The sequence below is a fragment of the Loxodonta africana genome, chromosome 1 (genome assembly GCF_030014295.1).
Source record: "Loxodonta africana isolate mLoxAfr1 chromosome 1, mLoxAfr1.hap2, whole genome shotgun sequence".
In the NCBI taxonomy this organism is placed as follows: domain Eukaryota; kingdom Metazoa; phylum Chordata; class Mammalia; order Proboscidea; family Elephantidae; genus Loxodonta; species Loxodonta africana.
This window is the reverse complement of record NC_087342.1, coordinates 212969231-212990584: the sequence shown is the minus strand read 5'-3', so window position 1 is coordinate 212990584 and position 21354 is coordinate 212969231. Positions and strand designations below refer to the sequence as shown.

At 41.3% G+C, this 21354-nt stretch overlaps 1 long non-coding RNA gene across 2 annotated transcripts in view; it reads right to left on the bottom strand.

Moving 5' to 3' along the window:
* Positions 1–4621: 4621 nt before the first annotated feature.
* LOC111751436 (uncharacterized) overlaps positions 4622–21354 on the bottom strand; it is a 65185-nt gene continuing 48452 nt past the window's right edge. Inside the window, exon 7 of one of the 2 annotated variants that reach the window (XR_010323077.1) lies at positions 4622–8648. This is a non-coding gene — a long non-coding RNA (uncharacterized LOC111751436). Of the gene's footprint in view, positions 8649–13908; positions 15840–21354 lie in introns of those variants that run through there. The other variant, XR_010323078.1, reaches the window with a different exon arrangement.

Below are 21354 nucleotides of genomic sequence, written 5' to 3'. Positions count from 1 at the left end.
AGAGTTTCGAGGTGTAACTTTTTTTTTTTAACGAAACGTGGATAACCAGCCAAGATTCGAAAGAAAAAGTGTTTTTTTTTTGACACTCGACTGAAAACGCCGGGACTTGTGCAATCTTCCTGTCCCGTAGTTCCGCCAAAAACAAAAGCAAAAAAGTCCAAGTGCAAGCCTGGAGCAGGCGCGCAAGCAGGCACCAAGTTTGCCAAGCACTAGAGAGTTTCTCGTCTGCAGAAATGACCCAGAAAAAGGGGGAAACCGCTCCCCGTCATTCCCCAATCGGCTTCTGTGGCCGGAGGCTCCTCCTCGCCCCTCCACGGGAGAAAGCCCGCGGCCGGCTGCAACAGCCCGGCTCCCTCCTACGAGGAAAGGCGACTCCACAACTTTGTGCGCGAGGGCGGCTGGCCTAAGCCGGCGGCTCCTCCTCCTCCTCCCCGCCCCAGGCCTGCCCCTTTGTTGGAGTGGTGCGCAGGAGGCTGCGGAAGGTGGGGCACGGGACCAGCCGGGGGCGCGCCACCACCCCCCTTTGGGAAGGGGTCTCGAGTCCGAGCTTCCGGGGATTGCTTGCCCGGGAGGCCGAGCAGGTTAGGGCCGCAGGTGGGCGCTGCGCCAGCGCGCCCGCTCCACTCGACTCTCCCGCCCCGCTGCCGGCGGCCCAGCAACTTTGTCGGCGGAGCCCAACCCTTCCCGGCTCCGAGTTCGGCCCCAGCCAGACTGCGGCGTCCACCGCGGGCTCCTCTCGGGGAACGTGGCGCCCCGGGTCACCTGACCGCGCGCCCCGTCAATCAGCGCCCGCCCTGCGCGCCTTCCCCGCCTGCAGCGCTCCGCCTGGCGCTCGGCTGGGCTAGGGCGGCGTGCCCGGCGCGGCTCTGGAAGCGAACAGTGCGTGCCCGGCGCCGGGAGCCGGAAGCTGGAATGTATGCCTCGAGCAAACCCGAGCCCTGGTGTTGGGGTTATCCGAAAACGCGAGTCACGCCTCCCCCCCGCCCACAGGCAAACCCGGTCTCTAGTTAGTGATAGTGATCTTTTTTTTTATTTCCTTTAGAGATAAATTCCTATCTGCTCCCCACTAACCCCATCTCAGTTTGTTAATGTTGCTCATTGTCCTAGATGCAAGAATATATTCTACGTAATTTCCTTAGTGTCATTTTTAATATTACGAAAAGACTCGACATTTCGTTTTATATTCAGTCACACGTTCAAACAGTGTTTGAACTGACTTTATTTTCCTGTTTTTCCAATATGCACACGGACACATATATAGTAGAGCCTGTTTCAAGCTTGAGGGGTTGGCCAAAAAATATCTGAAAAGAAATTTGTGCTGTGTGCGCATTTTTTTATTTACACCTTGCATTCCCCTTGTGTTCCTGTGATTCTTTTACAAGGAGAGGAAAGAAAAAAACTGCAACTCTAGTTCCTAGTTTGTATAAACAAAGAGGAAAGGATGATTGATAGGCACGCTCTGGCTTATTGCCGGTTTGATACTTGAGCGTTAACAATTTACGAGGTAGTAAAGATAAAACGCTGAGCCTTCTGCCAGTCTGTATATCTTCAATCCCAAAATACACAGAGCTGAAGTGCAAAGCAATGTTTTTACCCAAGCTTTTGAACAATATGTAATAACAACAAACAATTGGAAATTTTAAAAAAAAAGGGAAGACAGGCAAAGCAATAGCATAACTAAAAATCCAGGTGCCTTAAGCAAGTTTTTCAGAAAGGATTCCCTAGTTTTTTGTTAGTTATAAAGTGAAAGGTCCCCCCAGCCCTTAGTGCTGTGGCACTAGTCACACAGGGGGCATCTATATTTATGAAAAAGGAGTAGAAAGTCCTGAGAGTCTTCCTTACAACAGCTCTAGCTTAGCTTCCATCACTTGGGGGATTTTTTTTCATAGAAACCAAATACAATCTAGACCATTAAACTGAAATGGGTATGGTTTTTTCATTCATTCATTCATTTAATGAACAACCAATTTGGGGTCTGCCAGGTCTGCCGGCACTGCGAATGATACAAAGATAAATCTAATAGGGATCTTGTCCTTAAAGAACTTAGAATCTAGGAGGTGAGCTAAGACATGTGAACAAGTAAGTATATGCAAGGTCAGTGATAAGTGCCATAAGAAGAGATCCAGTGCTAGCTGAGTCTAACTGTAGAGCGGAAGGCCAGTTGATCTCTAAACTCATCCTTGGCTGAGCTGATGGAAACTCAGGTTCCCTCCTTTAAAACAGATAATAACACCATATTGGAGTGTTTGAGGACTTTATTAATTAAAGCAATGTAAAAGTGCTACAAAAATTTAACTCAAAATTATTGAAAAATACTGAAGTTTTCAGACCTATAATTTTTGGGTTTTTAAGCTCTGTGGAGGTCCCCAGGGGGTACAAGCAGTTTGTAGTGGCAGTTCGAACCCACCCAGCAGCACTTCAGAAGAAGCCCTGACTTCTGCTTCTGTCAAGAGTACGACCAATAAAACCCCATGGTAGCACATGGGGTTACCATGAGTTGGAATCAACTCAACAGGAAAGGGTTTAGGTTTTTGTTTTGTTTTTGGTGGGGGGAGGGTTTAAGCTCTGTGGGGATATTTAGTCAAGCTTCCCCACTGGCCTTAAGGGAAGGGGTAAACGGGGAAACAGCCACCATTGTAAGGGACTGACTCCACCCCACACCCCACTTTCAGTGGTTTATCACACATGACCTGTAGACCTGTGTCTTACCTGTTCTAGCTCTTCTCCCCTCATGCAGAGACTAATACCCTCTGTAGGTGGTGGGCAAAAGAGGCCAAAGAACTTCCTAATGATGGAATGACCAAGAGGTCCCACCTGGATCTACTCCCTGTTTTCTTTGTCAAGAGGGAACCCAAATTTAGTATGAGATTTAGCCAAGGAGCGTGTTTCCATAGAACCGACAGTGTGATCTTCTTTCCCAACCCGAGACTCTTGCTGGGGGATGATGCGGATAGGCCACAGGAGGAGGGTCGCTGTTAGTACACCTGCAATCAACATTCCACCTGCAGTCAGTGCCACAGGGAAATGGCCCTGTAAGGAAGTGCTCGGTGAGGTTTTGTCTGACCACTCCAAGGATTGCAATAGAGCATTCAGAGAAAGTGTCAGCAACAGGTTCCAGGTCTACCATTAGTCTGGAATTTACTGTTAGCTCACAGTCTAAATTGCCAGACAGTCACCATAAAAAAAAAAAGTTGTTGTGGAGTAAACTCTGACACATGGTAACCCCATGTGTGTTAGAGTAGAACTGTTCTTCATAGGGTTTTCAATGGTTAATTTTTCAGAAATAGACCACCAGGGTCTTTCTTCCAAGATATCTCTAGGTGGACTCAAACCTCTAACATTTTGGTTAGTGGCCAGTTACGTTAACTGTCTACACTAGTGAAAATTAAAGAAACTTGAACTAGTTTAATTGGAATAAAACTGCTGACATAGGAGGAAATACAATATGAGCAGCTTATACATAGATTTATATATATAGTTTTTTTATACATACATATGTCTATATGCAGTTAAACCTGTGAGAGCTGGAACTCAACAGGACAGCCTTGTTTTTCCAGGTCTCCAAAATTTTCCACCTTTGACAGGGTGCAATCTTACCACCTTTCTGTTGTTCTCTGTTCGTGGAAAATATTTGAGTTTTCCTTCTCTGACAGATTTCTGCCTTACACAGGTTTTGGCTTTTACAGGTTTTACTGTATATCACATATCACAATTCTACACAGATACTGCTCATGTATAGGAAACTACATCCTAATATATGAACTAAAAAGAAAACTTTCTCTACTAAACTTTGTGCAAAAGTCTATAAATGCAGTTTCTCTTTACCAATAGAAATGTGGAAAATACAGTGTTTAAAAAAGCCAGGCACTCCTTCAACTTTACCTTTGGTGTTGACTATGAATAAAAGCCATATGGAAACATGAGAGAGGCAGAAAGGCTAGAGCTCAGGTTCCTGGACACACCCTTGGAATCTACTTACAAACAGATACACCCCTCTGGCATTGAGAATCCAGTCTGGTGTATGCTATTCCCGCTCCACTGTAACTCATTGACCACTGTCTCAGTTCCCTAGTGCTGCTGTAACAAAAATATCACAGATGAGTAGCTTTAAACCCAAAAAAACCCCAAACCCATTGCCACCGAGTCGGTTCTGACTCATAGTGACCTTACAGGACAGAGTAGAACTGCCCCAGAGTTTCCAAGGAGCGCCTGGTAGATTTGAACTGCTGACCTTTTGGTTAGCAGCTGTAGCACTTAACCACTAGGCCACCAAGGTTTCCTGAGTATTTTTAAAGAACAGAAATTTATTTTCTCACAGTTTGGCAGGCTGGAAGTCCGAATTCAGGATGTAGCTCTAGGCGAAGGTCCTTCATTGTCTATTTCAAAATTGCTACCAGCAATCCTTGAAGTTCCTTGGCATTCTTTAGTGTCTGTCTTTCCCTGTGTGTCACTCTCCACTCACTCCCTTTATACGGGCAGTCCCTGACTTACAACAGGGCTCCGTTCCACCGACTCTGTCTTAAGTCAGTTCTAGTGTGAGTCAAATAACTCATTTTCTTTTAATTTTCATTATTACTGTCTTTTATTTTTTTTTATCTTTATAAATACAGTCTTTGGAGGTTGGAAACATCATATATAAATTTATAGATATATTTTAATACATACATAAAAACCAAAAAAAAACCCTTGGCCTTTGAATCGATTCTGACTCATAGTGACCCTATAGGACAGAGTACACTGCCCCATAGAATTTCCAAGGAGCGGCTGGTGGAGTTGAACTGCCAACCTTTCAGTTAGCAGCCGAGCTCTTAACCACTGCACCCATCGGGGCTCCAATACATACACACAGAAACCAAACCAAACCCAGTGCCATCGAGTCGATTCCAACTCATAGCAACCCTATAGGACAGAGTAGAACTGCCCCATAGAGTTTCCAAGGAGCGCCTGGCAGATTCGAACTGCTGACCCGTTGGTTAGCAGCCATAGTACTTAACCACTATGCCACCAGGGTACATTACAAAATACACAAATCATAAAAATTTATTCTGACAATGAAGAAGAGTTGGACAATGTTGACATTTTGTCAGTTTCAGTAATAACTCCACTTGTGGAAGGTTCTAGATCATCTGAATTATCCCTGGGAATACATATAGCATTACTAGTCAAATTAGTGAGTTGTTTATATGGTCTATTTCTTTTTTTCTTAATATGTTTCAAGGTAACATCTTACAGCTTCCCAAATTTACCTATTAAATTTAACAAAGCGATCAGCATTTGGGTCCATGTTTTCAAGGAACTGAAGCCCCTGACTTAGTTTAGAAAAAAACTCCAGCTAATCCTTTCACGGGAAAATTTTTGGACAATTTCTTTCCTTCCTCTTCCTCATTATTTCTTTCTTCAGCATTTCTTTCCTTCTCAAAATTCATTAAGTCCTGATCTGTCAATTCCCCTTCTTCGTGATCTATGAGCTATTCCACATTGACAATATCATATACTAAATTCATCATTTTGCCATACGGGTGATTTTTCTGCCTATCTCTTCCATCATATTATCCTAATAAAATGCTTGGAGTGTGTTCACATAACTCAGCAATTTTTTCCATCCCTTGCATGTATTTTCCCATAACTTTCTCCCAGAAAGATGTAATGATCCAGATACACTGACAATCTTAAGCAAAGTTCGTCATAACTCGAATACGTTGTAAATCGAGGACTACCTATACAGTGAAATCTGTGAGACATGGTTTCAGAACTGCCTTGTCTTTCTGGGTCTTGCCTGTTTTCCACCTTTGACAGGGTGCAGTCTTACCACTTTTCCGTCATTCTCTATTGCAGAAAACATTTTAGTTTTCCTTCTGTGACAAGTTTCTGCCTTTCACGGGTTCTATACTAACATATATATTAGTAGCTTTCATAGGCTTTACTGTAACTCAGAAGTGATTAGGTTTAGGACCCACCCTACACTGGTATAACCTATTGATATAACAAAAGAAAAATCTTATTCCAAACAAGAGCATATCCGCAGGTACAGGGGCCAAGAAATACATATTTTAGGGGGACACAATTCAATCTATAACAGACAGGAAGGCTTGCTTGGGTCAGGTCAATGTTCCTGATGCCTGTCTGGAGAGCAAACACTGAGCTCCCGGCTGACTGCCTCACAAAGTGCCGGCTTTATAACCCAGACTGTCACCCTGACCCTCTTTGTGGGACTTCCCTCTGGGCATCAACCTCTATATATTGTGGAAAAATGGCCAACAGGACATAAACCTGAGCCTCATCAAGCTATGATATTAATAAACTGGCCCTCCTTGATACTATCAGCCAGGCTTTCCTTCTAGAAAACTTCCTTGTATTTTTGAGGTGGATGCTAAACTTTTCTGGGTTCTTACCCTGCTTTTAAAAGACATATTGTCACATTAGTTTTCACATTCTATGTTACGAATCTGCTGCAAAAGATCTCTTTAAAGTGTTAAAAAGCAAAGATGCCACTTTGAGGACAATTGTGAGGATGGTGCAGGACAGGGCAACATTTCGTTTTGTTGTACATAGGGCCACTATGAATCAGAACCAACTCGACAGCACCTAACAGAAACAACAACATGGTACGAATGCCTAGAGGTTAGGCCAGACATGCTGTGAACTTTTCCACTAGAAAACTGGAAGGCACTGACAAGCACCTCCTTGTTAATTATTAGGTATTTCCAGCTTGTGAATCTGAGAAAGATCCTAAGGATTCAGTCACAGTTGTTTCTGTTAGGTGCCCTAAAGCTGGTTTCAATTCAAAATGGCCCCATATGACAGTGGAACTGCCCCACAGGGTTTTCTAGGCCGTAATCTTTATGGAAGCAGATCGCCACATCTTTCTCCCGTGGAGCCATTGGGTGGGTTCAAACTGCCAACCAAACAGCCGAGTGCTTAACTGTTTGTATCACCAAAGCTTCTTTCAGTCACTGTACAAGGGTAAAATACTCGGGCAGTTTATTGGCTTTATACGGGCAATTTTAAATATTAGTTACTTTAACAAATTCAACTGTTTTATTTTATAAAATTAGGACAACTGCTTCTCAGTGTAGTTACAGTCACCACATTCCTCAAACTAATGGTTGTCTACACCAGAATGAAATCATGTCATGAGGCCAAATGTACCCTTCCTCCAACGAACATCTTCATACACTTACCTGCTCTTACTTTTCAAAGAAAATCCAGGAAAAATATTTTTCATTCCTTTAATTCTTTGAAACAGCAGTCACCTCCTCTTAGGAGGCTTCTCAGGGATCTAAGGACCTAAGGGTGTCTCGTTAGTTCACATTTGCAGCAGAAGCCTTCCTCAGAGAATACCTCTAAATCAAAAGGGCCAAATTCCTGTTGGTGTTTACGATCTCCTTGGCATCTTGAAGCACAATCTCCTGTGTTAGAGGCTAATATGAGAAGAACAGATGCAGTCTCAAGGGGTAAAAGATGCATTCTTGCTAAATGATGCTTACATGATAACATATCTTGCTATATAGAAAGAAGGTTTCCCTGAATTTAAAATTCAGAGAATTGGGTAGATTTGTTTCTCATGCAACACCTGGTATTATATGGATGGTGAACTTAAAAGAACCCATGATACAGCAGAATTATATTTGTATTTAGAGCAGCAATTTAGATCCATGAAAATAACATCTATCACATTAAATTTACGTTGTTAATTTGAATTTATATGTGATCTTGTATTAAGTTAGAGGGTTTTTTTTTTTTTTGCTTATATAGATGAACAAGTTCTGTAAGCAAAAACAGCTTATATTTATGTTTGCACACATTTAAGTAACATTATAATTAAAATGATATAAGTCAGCGCCACAAGTCTGTAAGATTTCATTTTTCCTTTAACAGGGTTGGGACATTAACAAGTTTGCAAAACATTGAGTTAGCACAATAACTATCTTAAGTCAGTCTGGTATGGTCATAGATTTTTACAGAATGTTATCAGTGTCTTCAAAAGCCCCATGCATCACTGTATTTGTATAAAAAGTTAAATATTTCAAACTCTTTATATTCAAAAACTCAACCGCAGTGACTTCAGGTAAGATGAAGCTTGAACACACCATCTAATTTTGTTTCTTCCCACACCCCAGTTGAAAAACTATACCAAAGGAAGCTATTTTGAGACATAAAACCACAGGGAGAGAGAGGGAGAGACAATGACAACAACACTTTGAAGCAGGAAAGTAGATGGTCAAGTAGAAATTGACTTCACAGGGGCAGCTGAGAATAAATCTAATTTCCACTGAATCCTTCCCCAGAAGCTCAGGAATTAGAGGCATCAGGTACCCTGGATGTGCAGGGTGGTGGGGAGAGGATAAGAAGGACGGGTCGAAAGGAGTTAGGCCCCTGGCTGCCCTGGACCACTCCTTATTGCTGAACAACTGCCCCTTCCCCACTCCAGCAGATCCGAAGTGTATTCTCTGCAATCCCTGGGTGGCACAGATGGTTAAGCACTCAACTATTAGCTGGAAGGCTGGCAGTTCAAACCCTCCCAGCAGTGCCTCAGGAGACAGACCTGGCGATCTTCTTCCTAAAGGTCACAGTCTTGAAAACCCTCTGGAGCAGTTCTACTCTGCACACACGGAGTCACGATGAGCTAGATTCCACTTGACAGCAACCTGTAACAAAAGCAACAACTGTCACTGTGAAAAACCTGTAAAAAATTTATTCTGTGGAGTAAGGAAATTAGATCTCTGGTCGGGGGTAAAGGGGTGATGCGGACGGCCAGCCGTGTGCCCAGCACTGCGCACTGACCAGTTGTACTCGGAGGAGAACATGTAGGAAGTTGGCGCACGTCCTGCAGGCCGGCCATGCGGAGTGGAGCTCGCCATGTGGAGTGGAGCGCCAGTGCCTAGGGTATGCGGGCCGTGGAGCTTACCCTTTATGAGCTCCGAGGGAGGCAGGTGCATGCGGGCTCGCCGCTGGCTGCTACCGGCCTTGGCTGGGCGCACCAGGTCGCAAAACCCGCCCGCCACCGGTGGCCGCCCAAGGACCCGCTTCGGCACCTGTGCACGCGGGAAAAACGTGCCCCGTTTTTGAGAACCAGGGTGTCCAAATACTGAGTCAATGTCTTCCTATGATAGGCTTTACGAGAGTTGGTTGGTAACTTCGTATGTAAGTAAATTGGAGATTGCCCATACAATGTATCAGGAGTCAAAATGGCTCTGGACTTCTCAACAGTAACACAGAAAGGTAGAAGAAAATGGAGTAATGCATTCAAAATTCTGAAGGGAAATTATTTCCACCTAGTATTCAATATGCAGCCAACTTTTCAACGAAGTGTGAAGGTAAAGACCTTTCAGTCAAATATTTTACCACCCACCCCTAACCACCCCTCCCCCATCCATACACACACCTTATCTTGGGGAGTTACTGAAGGATATATACCACCAAAACCAGAGAGTAAGCCAAGAAAAAGGAAGACACGAGTTAAAGGAAAAAAGAGATCCAATATGGAAGAAATGCAAAAGGAGTCTCCACACCGACCCAGGATGGTGCATCAAGCACGGAGGGCAACCCGTCTGGATTCATACAGGCCCAAATGCTCCAGTAGAGATTTAAGAAGATAAAATGAATGTAATGCCTGACATGAATGAATTGTAAAGTGGTGAAGTAGTGCAGTAAAGGAAAAGGAATCATAGTTTACTAAATGACTCAAAATGGAATAGCGTACATAGGCATAATAATGTTAACACTGAATGTTGAGTTAATAAAATGATAGTAAATCTAAATAAAAAGGAGGGATAAATGAGAAGTATTTATGACTGTTTGGTAAGTGTCTTAGTTATGTAGTGCTGCTATAACAGAAATACCACAGGTATTTAACAAACAAAATTTATTTTCTCACAGATAGGAGGCTAGAAGTCCGAATTCAGAGTGGCAGCTCTATATGAAGGCTTTTTCTCTCTGTGGGCTCTGGAGTAAAGTCCTCATCTCTTCAGTTTCTGCTTCCTAATTGGTTGTGTCTTCGCATCTGTCTTATCCCTTCTCTCTCTCTGCTCCCTTATTTAATCTCTTTTTGTATGTCTAAAGAGATTGACTCAAGATATACCCTACACTAATCCTGCCTTATTAACATACCAAGACAACCCATTCCCAAATGAGATTATAACCACAGGCACAGAAGTTAGGATTTACAGCACATATTTTGGGGGGACATAACTCAAGCCATAACAGTAAGGTTGGGGAGAAAAGATATCTAAATCCTCATCTTCATGGTGGGAAATCAATAGATAATGTCTAAACCTAAAATAATCAAGGAGTAGCATTACAAGCATATTTACTTAGAGACATGGGGGTAAATAGCAGAAGAATCAGTTAAAAAATTTCAAAGTGTGGTATAGGCCTCTGGGAAAGTAAATATGAACAAGAAGTGGTTGGAGATGTAGACTTGCTTCGCAAATTTTGTAAAACTAGCTGATTCTTGAAATTATGTGCACATATAACTTGAATCCTCCATGTGTCTGCCAGTTTGTCATACTGTGTGGGCTTGCATGTTGCTCTGATGCTGGAAGCTATGCCACCGGTATTCAAATACCACCAGGGTCACCGATGGTGGACAGGTTTCAGCTGAGCTTCCAGACTAAGAAAGACTAGGAAGAAGGACCTGGTGGTCTCCTTCCGAAAGGCAATGTCAGGTTCCAAAAGGAATTAGGCAGGGAAAATCTTATGAATAGCAACAGAACATTGTTTGATAGTACCAGAAGACGAGCCCCTCAGGTTGGAAGGCACTCAAAAGACTACCGGGGAATGTAGAGGGTCAGCAAAAAAGAGGAAGACCCTCAACGACATGGATTGACACAGTGGCTGCAACAATGAGCTTAAGCGTAACAACAACTGTGAGAATGGTGCAGGATCGAGCAGCGTTGTGTTCCGTTGTACATAGAGTTGCTGTCTTAGGCTGGATTCTCTAGAGAAGCAAAACCAGTAAAGTGTATAAATATATGTAAAGAGAGATTTATATCAAGGAAATGGCTCATGTGGTTGTAGAGGCTGGAAAGTCCCAAGTCCGTGGATCAGGATAGAAGCGTCTCCTGATTCATGCAGTCACAAGAGCTGGTGAACTCAAGATCGGTGGGTCGGAAAGTAGGGCTTTTGCTCACACAAATCCCAAGATTGGCAGTGAAGACCACAGGTAAACTGCTAGCTCATGTCCCAAGAACTAGGGGTCAGGTGAAGAAGAGCCAGCTGCAGGATCCAGAGCAGGCAAAACCCAGAACATTTGCTTTTATTCCAATGCAGGCCACAGGTTCAAGGAAACCCCGTTTAAACTGATTGGCTGCTCACAGCAGATCCCATCATGGGAGTGATCACATATCAAATCTCAACAGGGAAGCGATCACAACATTATACGATTGCCAAAACAATGAGAATCATGGCCTAGCCAAGCTGACACAAAATCTTAAGCATCACAGTCATTATGAGTCAGAACCAACTCGACAGCACCTCACAACAACAACAACAACGACAACATAACTTGAATAAAAATAACAAACTAAAAAGAATAACAGGTTCACAGAATTCATAATTTCCTGCAGAATAGTGGGAAAAGCAATGAGCTTATGGTTATAGCCAGAAAGTCAGACGTAAGTATAGGAGGCAGGGCCACATTACGAGTTTCATGGGCCTTAGATACTTTTGCCTTTGTGGATCCCTCTCACCATAATATCAATATTAAAAATTATTTTCGTTATAATTTTAGGTGCCTCAACTTTTTTTTCTTTCTTCAACTTTTTTTTTTTTTTAGGCGAAATTTAATAAAGTTTCATGGGCCCCTTAAAAGTATCACGGACCCTAGGCACTGTTCCTACTCTGCCTAATGGATAAGTCAACCCTGACTGGAGGAAGAAAGAAGAATAAGTACAATTCCTGTTTACCCTGTGTTAACAAAGCTCCCTTTGCTTTGGGGATCAAAATTTCTAGGTCAGAATGATGGCAAATTAAATAGCTTTATAAACAATAAAGCTTTATTTGATCTGAACTCAACACAGTTAATGCACAACCATTTTACACAGTATTTTCTCTCAATTTCTCTAAATTTATTTTATAGCAATAACATGTTGAAATGCTTGAACTCAGCAGCTTAATGTAAAACAATACTGAAGTTGTTGGCTCTATTTTCAATTTTCCATAGGATTATTTTCAATTGCATACAATATTAAAGGGCTTATGTCTCCAATGCTTTCTCCATTATTATAAAGTGAACCTGAAATTGCCTTACAGTTACAATCTCTCTACTTCTGTATAAAGAATATGTCATACATTGCAATCAACTAAATCATGCCCCATTTCAACTGGTTAAGTTGACAAGACCAAAACTATTGAACCCATGCCCAAAGATGCAGATGAAAACTAAAAGCCTTTCTTTAGGAATGTTTTAAACAACAATACCTTGCAGTTGTGCAGCTGTATACATTTTTCAAAGCCCTTTCTCATTTCTTCTGATGTCTTTTTATCATTTCCACTTCTGCAAATCTAAAACTGAATTTCTCTTTAATATTATCTCCCACTCTTGCCTTTTCCAGTCCATCAGTTGATATCACAGTTTTGGTCACATAGCTTGAACCTAGGATTCCTGCCTTCTCCTGGCTCCCAATATCTAATTGGTTAACATGCTCTATTGATTCTTTCTTTGCAATATTTCACATATCTATATTATCCGTTCTCAACCCTACCCCCTCTTTTTTTCTCTGTACTATACTTGAACGTGTATAATGACCACCTAACTGGCCTCACTCACCCAACTCTTTCTCCTTCAAACCAGCCTACCTTTTGCTATCACCTCAACTTTATTAACATAGTGTCTTAGTTATCTAGTGCTGCTATAACAGAAATACCACAAGCGGATGGCTTTAACAAAGAGAAATTTATTCTTTCACAGTTTAGTAGGCTAAAAGTCTGAATTCAGGGCTCCAGCTCAAAGGGAAGGCTTTTTCTCTGTTAGCTCTGGAGAAAGGTCCTTGTTGTCAATCTTCCCCTGGACTAGGAGCTTCTCCCTGCAGGAACCTTGGGTCCAAAGGACAAGCCCTGCTCCTGGCATTGCTTTCTTGATGGCACGAGGTCCCCTTGTCTCTCTGCTCCCTTCTCTCTTTTATATCTCAAAAGATATTGGCTTAAGACACAATCTAATTTTGTAGATTGAGTCCTTCCTCTTTAACATAACTGCCACCAATCTCACTTCATTAACATCATAAACACAGGATGTACAACACATAGGAAAATCACATCAGATGACAAAATGGTAGACAAACACACAATGTGGGGAATCATGGACTAGCCAAGTTGACATACATTTTTGGGGGACACAATTCAATCCATGACACATAGTACTCATGTTGTTCAAAAGCATTCCATGGCTCCCAATTGCTCATGATAAAATCGGGTCATCCGGGTCTAGGAGCAAACTATGCTCCTCATTATTCTTAGACTTTTCTTTCTATTTTTTTCTTGAAAAGTCTTTTATGCCCATCCCATGCCTTTGTTCACTCTCTTCTTTCATCTGAGTACCCTCTCATGATTTCTCCTCCCCTTTCAGTAGTGTGGCTCAAGTCCACCTTTACTTTGAAGCTTTTCCTGAGCACCCTATCCCATAATGATTGTGTCCTTTGGATTCTTAACACTTATTGTCAGTACCATTCATTTTAAACATATATACCTTTCGTTATATTTTCTTAGTTATGTATCTTGACTCCTATGCAAATTATAAGTTCTTTCAAGGCCCAGATATTGTCTGATCATAACATGATGTTGATCAGATAGCAAATATTCAGTAAATTAGCGTTAATTGATAAGGGGAAAAATATTTTTGACTGAGGTTTTCAATTTCCATGTAGATACTGGTCATTATAAAAAATTATATATATATATACACATATACACACACATATATATAACAAAGAAAGCCCATTTTTTATGTATCTTGAAATCATATCTGAAAAATTTAATGTACTATTGTACTTGGTTTATCAAAGGTGAATGAGTTGGAAGAAACCGACTTCCTAACTCTATGAGACTACCTATGTGACAATGGGTAATTTGCTTAACTTTTTGAGCCTTTATTGCCTCGTGTGTAAAATGAGTGGATGGATTCACCAGATGATCTCCAAGGCCGAATTCTAAGAGACTGGAACTTGATGACTCTCTGGAGAGCACACATCATCTCCAGAATTATGGGAGAAAAACTCTATCTGGCTTCAGTCCCAGATTTGCAAACCAAGCCACTACCAAGTGAGCATAACTTGTTCCCACCCCCACCCCCTAAGGAGTCTAAAAACAGTTTGGGAAACTGGTAGCTGCTATGAAAATGGAGGGCTGTGCTTCTGCCCCACCCAGCTGTGCCTCTTTTTTGGGACTTCCGGCCAGGCCATATGCTACCAGCATCCCGTTCTAATGGCACTAACTGTACCCAGGCGACTGGAAGGGATAAATTGGTCCTTTTGCATAAACTTAAAGCTGGTGTCCCCGTACTTAGCCACTCACTCCAGTTTTCCCACTTGGCAAAGGAAGGGGAGAGGAGGGGTGAGAAAAAGAGATTTTTCTTCTGTCAACCTCAATACATTAGGGAGTGCTTGGGGAAAGAGTTCTTATTAATTAACTTAGCATGGCTTTGAACAATTTATTGACTTCATGTTTTAAGTGGCGGTATTTTGTCTGCTTTGCATTTGTAATATTCTTTAAAATGTATATATTTAAAATTTTCCAACTGTGGGGGAAAGAATATTGGTCCAGATTGTTGTCCGTTGAAATTAATTATGGAAAACGAGATTTTTTGTTTGTTTGTTTTTGCCTAAGTAACAGCAGTTTTAGTTTAAGTTTGCAAAAATCTCTATTTTTTAGCTCATTAGTTACAACAACTACAAATCTGTCAACCAAAAAAGGCAATAATATTGACATCTTTAAGAGTGCTCAAACAACCCCTAGTACAATGTAAAACCCCGAAGGCTCAACTTATAAATGCAAAGCTTGGGGCAGAAGGGGAGGGTGAGGGATTGTCATCTTAATTGCAGATCACTTGCCAACCACAGCTTACCAGGAGTCCTGAACAAAGTGTAAAGCCAAAATACTTTAGGCCTGAGATCACCCGACTGTCAACCAATCTTTGTTTTTTTAAAAAAGAGAGAGAAAAAAAAAAGGTAGAAATTTCTTGCTGTCACACTCTTAAAAAAATATTTAATCATTTAGTTACCTGCCAATTTCTTCACAAGATTTAAGTCTATTTATATACAGATTAAATAAAATTCAAACTAAGTGGGTGGGAAAATCTAGACAAAAGAAAAATTATAGCTTGGAAACTCAAGGCCAGGAATGAGGTTAAGACATAAAATATAGGAATAAATTTTTGTAAATTTCTTTGCGGTGTTGTGCCACATATATGGGAATAACAATTCTTGTTTAATCATCACAAAATGTAATTCGTTGCCAACTCATTACAAGCAGAAACTTCTCCAAGAGCTATTCCATTAAATGTCTCAATCCAGCTGTACCAGGGCCCTACGTATTTTGCTTATCTTCCTTCAGCTAATGATAAGGTAATGAAGACCCGAGTTTATCCGAGATTAATTTGAGGGGTCGATGTATCAAAAGAGCCAAATTCCTTCCCTGAGGCTAGCCTCTTTAAATTCTAGAAGCAAGTTGCTTTGTTCATTTTTCTGTCTTAGTGATTGATTAACTGTCTCCAGTTGGCTGGATGAATAGTGTGGTTTCTCTGTGGTACCTCAGTGGACTTGACCTCCAGCCCCTCCGGTGGTTGCCTTGAGTAGCCAACGACTTCCATCCTTCCAGATACAGATTCAGTGGTTACATTCATTTTTCTGGTTATATTAGAAAAGAGGCTTTTATATCCAGTGCCTGTTGCATAGTTTTGTGATTACACTGCATTTTCTTTTGAAAACATCAATACTACCTTATATTTTCCCAAGAATTTTATAACCAGCACATTTTTAAAATTTAAAAAGTGATACTGATCTTACACAAATCCAGAAAATTTTCCTAAAAAGGAAACGTAACCCCAGTTTGTTTAGCAGTTTCCCTAAAAACTAAGCTTCTCTCTCTGAGTCACCCGGCGGGCTGGGTGGAGGTGGAAAAGGTCACAGAGGAATTCTTCCAGAGAAGAGAATACAAATGTTCCTACATCCCTTTGACTAATCAGAGAAAAAAAAAATCAGGGGCTGGGCAACAGTTCACACACTAAAGAATTCTAGAGCTGGAAAAGAATGCTGCCCTAGGGACAACATATTTCTTCACTCAAAGTTGACCTTGGGTAAGTGTAGAGCCATAGATGTCACAGAGTTTGGGAGAAAGGGGGAGGGGAAGAAACATCTAGATTCTTTTTGGCCATTTTGCCCCCCTATAAGATCATGTATCTTGATTTTTAGCTAGTAAATGAGGTCATCATAAAACCAAAAAACCAAACCCATTGCTCTCAAGTCAATTCCAACTCATAGCGAACCTATAGCACAGAGTAGAACTGCCCCCATAGGGTTTCCAAGGAGTGCCTGGTGAATTTGAACTGCTGACCTTTTGGTTAGCAGCCATAGCTCTTAACCACTACACCACCAGGGTTTTCAAGTCATCATAAAGAAGGAAAAAACTGATTTTTCTTATTCTGAGGCTAATAGTAAACATTTTTTGTAAGTCATCAGAACACTTAGGAAAAAAACCTTCATTTAGATTCGTTTCACAAAAATTATACACAATTAATTTCACGTATTCACATTTAAACAGAAGAGACAATATATTGGATTCAAGATCGTGGCCTAGTTAGATGTACCATTCCACCCCTCTACAGCAAAGACCTGAGAAAAAACAAAGTATAACAGATACAGATGACAGCCCTGGATCCCTGAGCATCAAATGAAGGGATATAGAATTAGATCAAACACTGACTGGAAAAAATACTGAACGACAGCAGTGAACAGGGAGAGACACAGAGTGGAGGTGTCTTGCCAGACAACTAGGTACAGTGAGGTCATTTTGTGACAAAGCCAGCAGCAACCCTAGGTGAGGAGCACAGGAAGACAATATCACAGAAGTCCCAATAGGAAACAGAGAAACAGTGTAGATATACCCGGAGTGAAGCTAGGTGAGCAGGACATAAACTGGAGTGAAGGAGGAAAAGTACAGGAAAGAGGACAAGGGCTTCAGAGGTGCCACCATACACAGATCAAGGAGGAAATCAGGACCCTGAGACAAGGCGACTCTCCAGCAGCAGACTGGTAGGGTGGGTGACAAAAACAGAGCAATAGATGAGCTTCCTCACTTATCTTTTTTTCTCCCCTCTCCCTGGTCGCCACCCTCCCCCCGCCCCCGCTGAAGACAGCACCTGTGCTCCCCTGGGTGCCTGCCGTGCCCCTTTACCCACTGCCTGTGTGACCCCTGGCTGCTCACCCCGCCCCTGCCCCATCAGATAGAGTGTCTACGCACCCACTGTTATCTACCCGGACCCTCCCCTGCTGGAGAAAACGCTAGCATGACCTCCATTTGCCTGCCCTGCTCCTCTCCCACTGAGAGAGAGGGGGACAGTACCTGTATGATCCCAGTCACCCATCCCACCCCTCCCTTGCCTTGCTGGAGACAGTGTCTGTGCTATCTTGCCCATTCACCCCACCCTTTCCCTGCCAAAGAAAGTGCCTCCACAATCCCCAGCCTACCAGCCGACTTCTCTCCTGCCAGAGGGAGTGCCTCCACACCCCCCAGCTGCCCACCCTGCTCCTTGCCAGCTGTCTGATCACCTGGTGAGTGGCTGTAAGCATTCCCATACTGCCAGCTAGTGCCTGCCAGCACACTCTCAGCCATCTCACACGTACAGTGAACAGCGACAAGGGCTCCACCTGCCTACTGCTGCCCTGTTCACCTGGGGGCAGGTAGAGAATGCCCACGTGCCATCAGATGAGCAATCATCAAAACACACCCTACCCACTATATCAAAAAAAAAAAAAAAATCATAAGTAAAATAACATTTTAATGCCTCAGAGATGGCAGACAATATGAAATCATATAAAGAAACAAGACAAGATGGCTCAACCAAATGGCCATAATAACGGGGCAGAAGACCTTCCTGAGGAAGGGAAGGTGATGAAACTGCCTGAATTCAAAGGGCTTATGTATAGGGTTTTCAAAGAGATCAAGGAAAACACAGACAAAACCCTAGAAGAATTCAGGAAAACAATACAAGAATAAAAGGACAAATTAAATAGACAATGAGAAATCATACAAAACAGCAACTAGAAATCCAGAAGATTAACTATAAAATATCAAAATCAAAAGACAGGGAAGAATTGAAAAAATGAAAGAAAGAAGTAGCGAAATAGAAGACAAATCCCTTGACACCAGTCTGTTAGAGGAACAACGAGAAAAAAGAATTAAAAAATGAAGAAAGTCTAAGAGTTATGTGGGACACTATGGAGAGGAATAATTTATGCATGATTGGAATCACAGAACAGGAGAAGGCAAAAAAAGCACAGAGAGAATTTTCGAAGATTTGCTGGAAGAAAACTACCCAATATCATGAAAGATGAGAAGATTTCCATTTAAGAAGCTCATACAGGAAAGACCCCAAAATAAAGTCACCAAGACATATCATAATCAAACTCTCCAAGTCCAAAGATAAAGAGAGATTTTTGAGAGCAGTTTGGGAAAAACAAAATATCACCTACAAAAGGACTCCAAAAAGACTAAGCTCTGATTTCACAGCAAAAAATCATGCAGGCAAGAAGACAATGGGGTGACATATATAAAACCCTGGAAGAAAAGAGTTGCCAATCAAGAATCACATTCCAAGCAAAATTGTTTCTCAAATACAATGGCCAAATTAGGACATTCTCAGGTAAACAGAAATTAAGGGAATGTATAACCAGACCATCCATACAAGAAATATTAAAGGGAGTCCTTCACATAGAGAACCAATGACATCAGACAACAACCTGAGAATAAGCCACACAACAGCACCACCAAGATGCCAACCCAGATAGAGAAATCTTAAAACTAAAATAATGCTATAGAACCAAAAACAAGAAACCAGAGATGTCAATTTGTAAGCAATGACAACTTCAAAAGAAAAAGGGGGAGTAAATGGTATAGACATAGAACTCCCATATGGAAAGGAAGTCATGGTGATATCAGGAAATAACAGACTCTTTTAAACTTTGAAAGATAAAGGTAAACATCAGAGTAATCCCAAAAAAGTTTAATAAACCTACTCAACAAAATACAGAAGAAAACCATGAAGACTCAGTAAACACAAAATCAACTACAATGAAGGAAAGAAAAAGACATAAACAAAATGAACTCAGCACACAAGATTAAGTGCAACACAGAAAAGGCAACACCACAACAAAAAGCATAACAAAATGACAACAGTAAATTTATACCTATTAATAATCACACTGAATGTAAATGGTTTAAATGCAGCAGTCAAGAGATAGAGAGTGGCAGAATGGTTAAAAAAGAAAAAAGATCCATCAATATGTTGCCTACAAGAGACATACCTTAGACACAAAGACATAAATAGGCTAAAAATCAAAGCATGGAAAAATATGTATATCATGCAAATAGTAACTAAAAAAGAGCAGGAGTTGGAATAGTAACCTCTCTTAAAATAACTTCAAATCAAAATCCGTCATAAAAGACAAGGAAGGAAATCATAAAATGATTAAAGGGTAATCCATCAAGAAGATGTAACCATAATAAATGTCTCCACACCAAATGACAGAGATCCAAAATACATAAAACAAACTCTAACAGCATTGAAAAGAAAAATTGACAGTTTCACAATAATAGTAGGAGACTTTAACACACCACTTTCATTGAAGGACAGAGCAGAAAGAAACTGAACAAAGATACAGAAGATCCAAATAATACGATTAACCAACTTGGTCTCATAGACATATGCAGAACATTCCACCTAACAGCAGCACAGTATATATTCTTCTCCAATGTACATGGATCATTTTCCAGAATAGACCATATATTAGGCCACAAAGCAAGAATCAATAAATTTTTAAAAAATTGAAATAATACATAGCATCTTCTCTGACCACACTACAAAACTAGAAATCAATAACAGGAAGAACCAGAAAAAAAAAAAATCAAATACATGGAAACTGAATAACTCCTTGCTTAAAAACCACTGGGTAATAGAAATAATTATAAAATTAAATAAAAAATTCCTAGAATCAAATAAGAATGAAAACACAATATACCAAAACCTGTAGTTGTTGTTGTTAGGTGGCGTCCAGTCAGTTCCAAATCATAGCGACCCTATGCACAACAGAACGAAACACTGCCCAGTCCTGCGCCATCCTTAAAATTGTTGTTATGCTTGAGCGCATTGTTGCAGCCACTGTGTCAGTCCACCTTGTTGAAGGTCTTCCTCTTTTCCGCTGAGCCTGTACTCTGCCCAGCATGATGTCCTTCTCCAGGGACTCATCCCTCCTGACAACATGTCCAAAGTATGTAACACGCAGTCTCGCCATCCTTGCCTCTAAGGAGCATTCTGGCTGTACTTCTAAGACAGATTTGTTTTTTTTTTGGCAGTCCATGGTATATTCAATATTCTTCGCCAACACCACAATTCAAAGACGTCAACTCTTCTTCGGTCTTCTTTATTCATTGTCCAGCTTTCACATGCATACGATGCAATTGAAAATACCATGGCTTGGGTCAGGCACACCTTAGTCTTCACGGTGACATCTTTGCTCTTCAACACTTTCAAGAGGTCCTCTGCAGCAGATTTACCCAATGCAATGAGTCTTTTGATTTCTTGACTGCTGCTTCCATGGCTGTTGATTGTGGATTCAAGTAAAATGACATCCTTGACAACTTCAATCTTTTCTCCGTTTATCACGATATTGTTCATTGGTCCAGTTGTGAGGATTTTTGTTTTCTTTATGTTGAGGCATAATCGATACTGAAGGCTGTGGTCTTTGATCTTCATTAGTAAGTGCTTCAAGTCCTCTTCACTTTCAGCAAGCAAGGTTGTGTCATCTGCATAACACAGGTTGTTAATGAGTCTTCCTCCAATCCTGATGCCCTGTTCTTCTTCATATAGTATGGCTTCTCGGATTATTTGTTCAGCATACAGATTAAATAGGTATGGTGAAAGAATACAACCCTGACGCACACCTTTCCTGACTTTAAACCAATCAGTATCCCCTTGTTCTGTCCGAACAACTGCCTCTTGATCTACGTAAAAGGTTCCTCACGAGCACAATTAAATGTTCTGGAATTCCCATTCTTCGCAATGTTATCCATAGTTTATTATGACCCACACAGTCGAATGTCTTTGCGTAGTCAATAAAACACAGGTAAACATCCTTCTGGTATTCT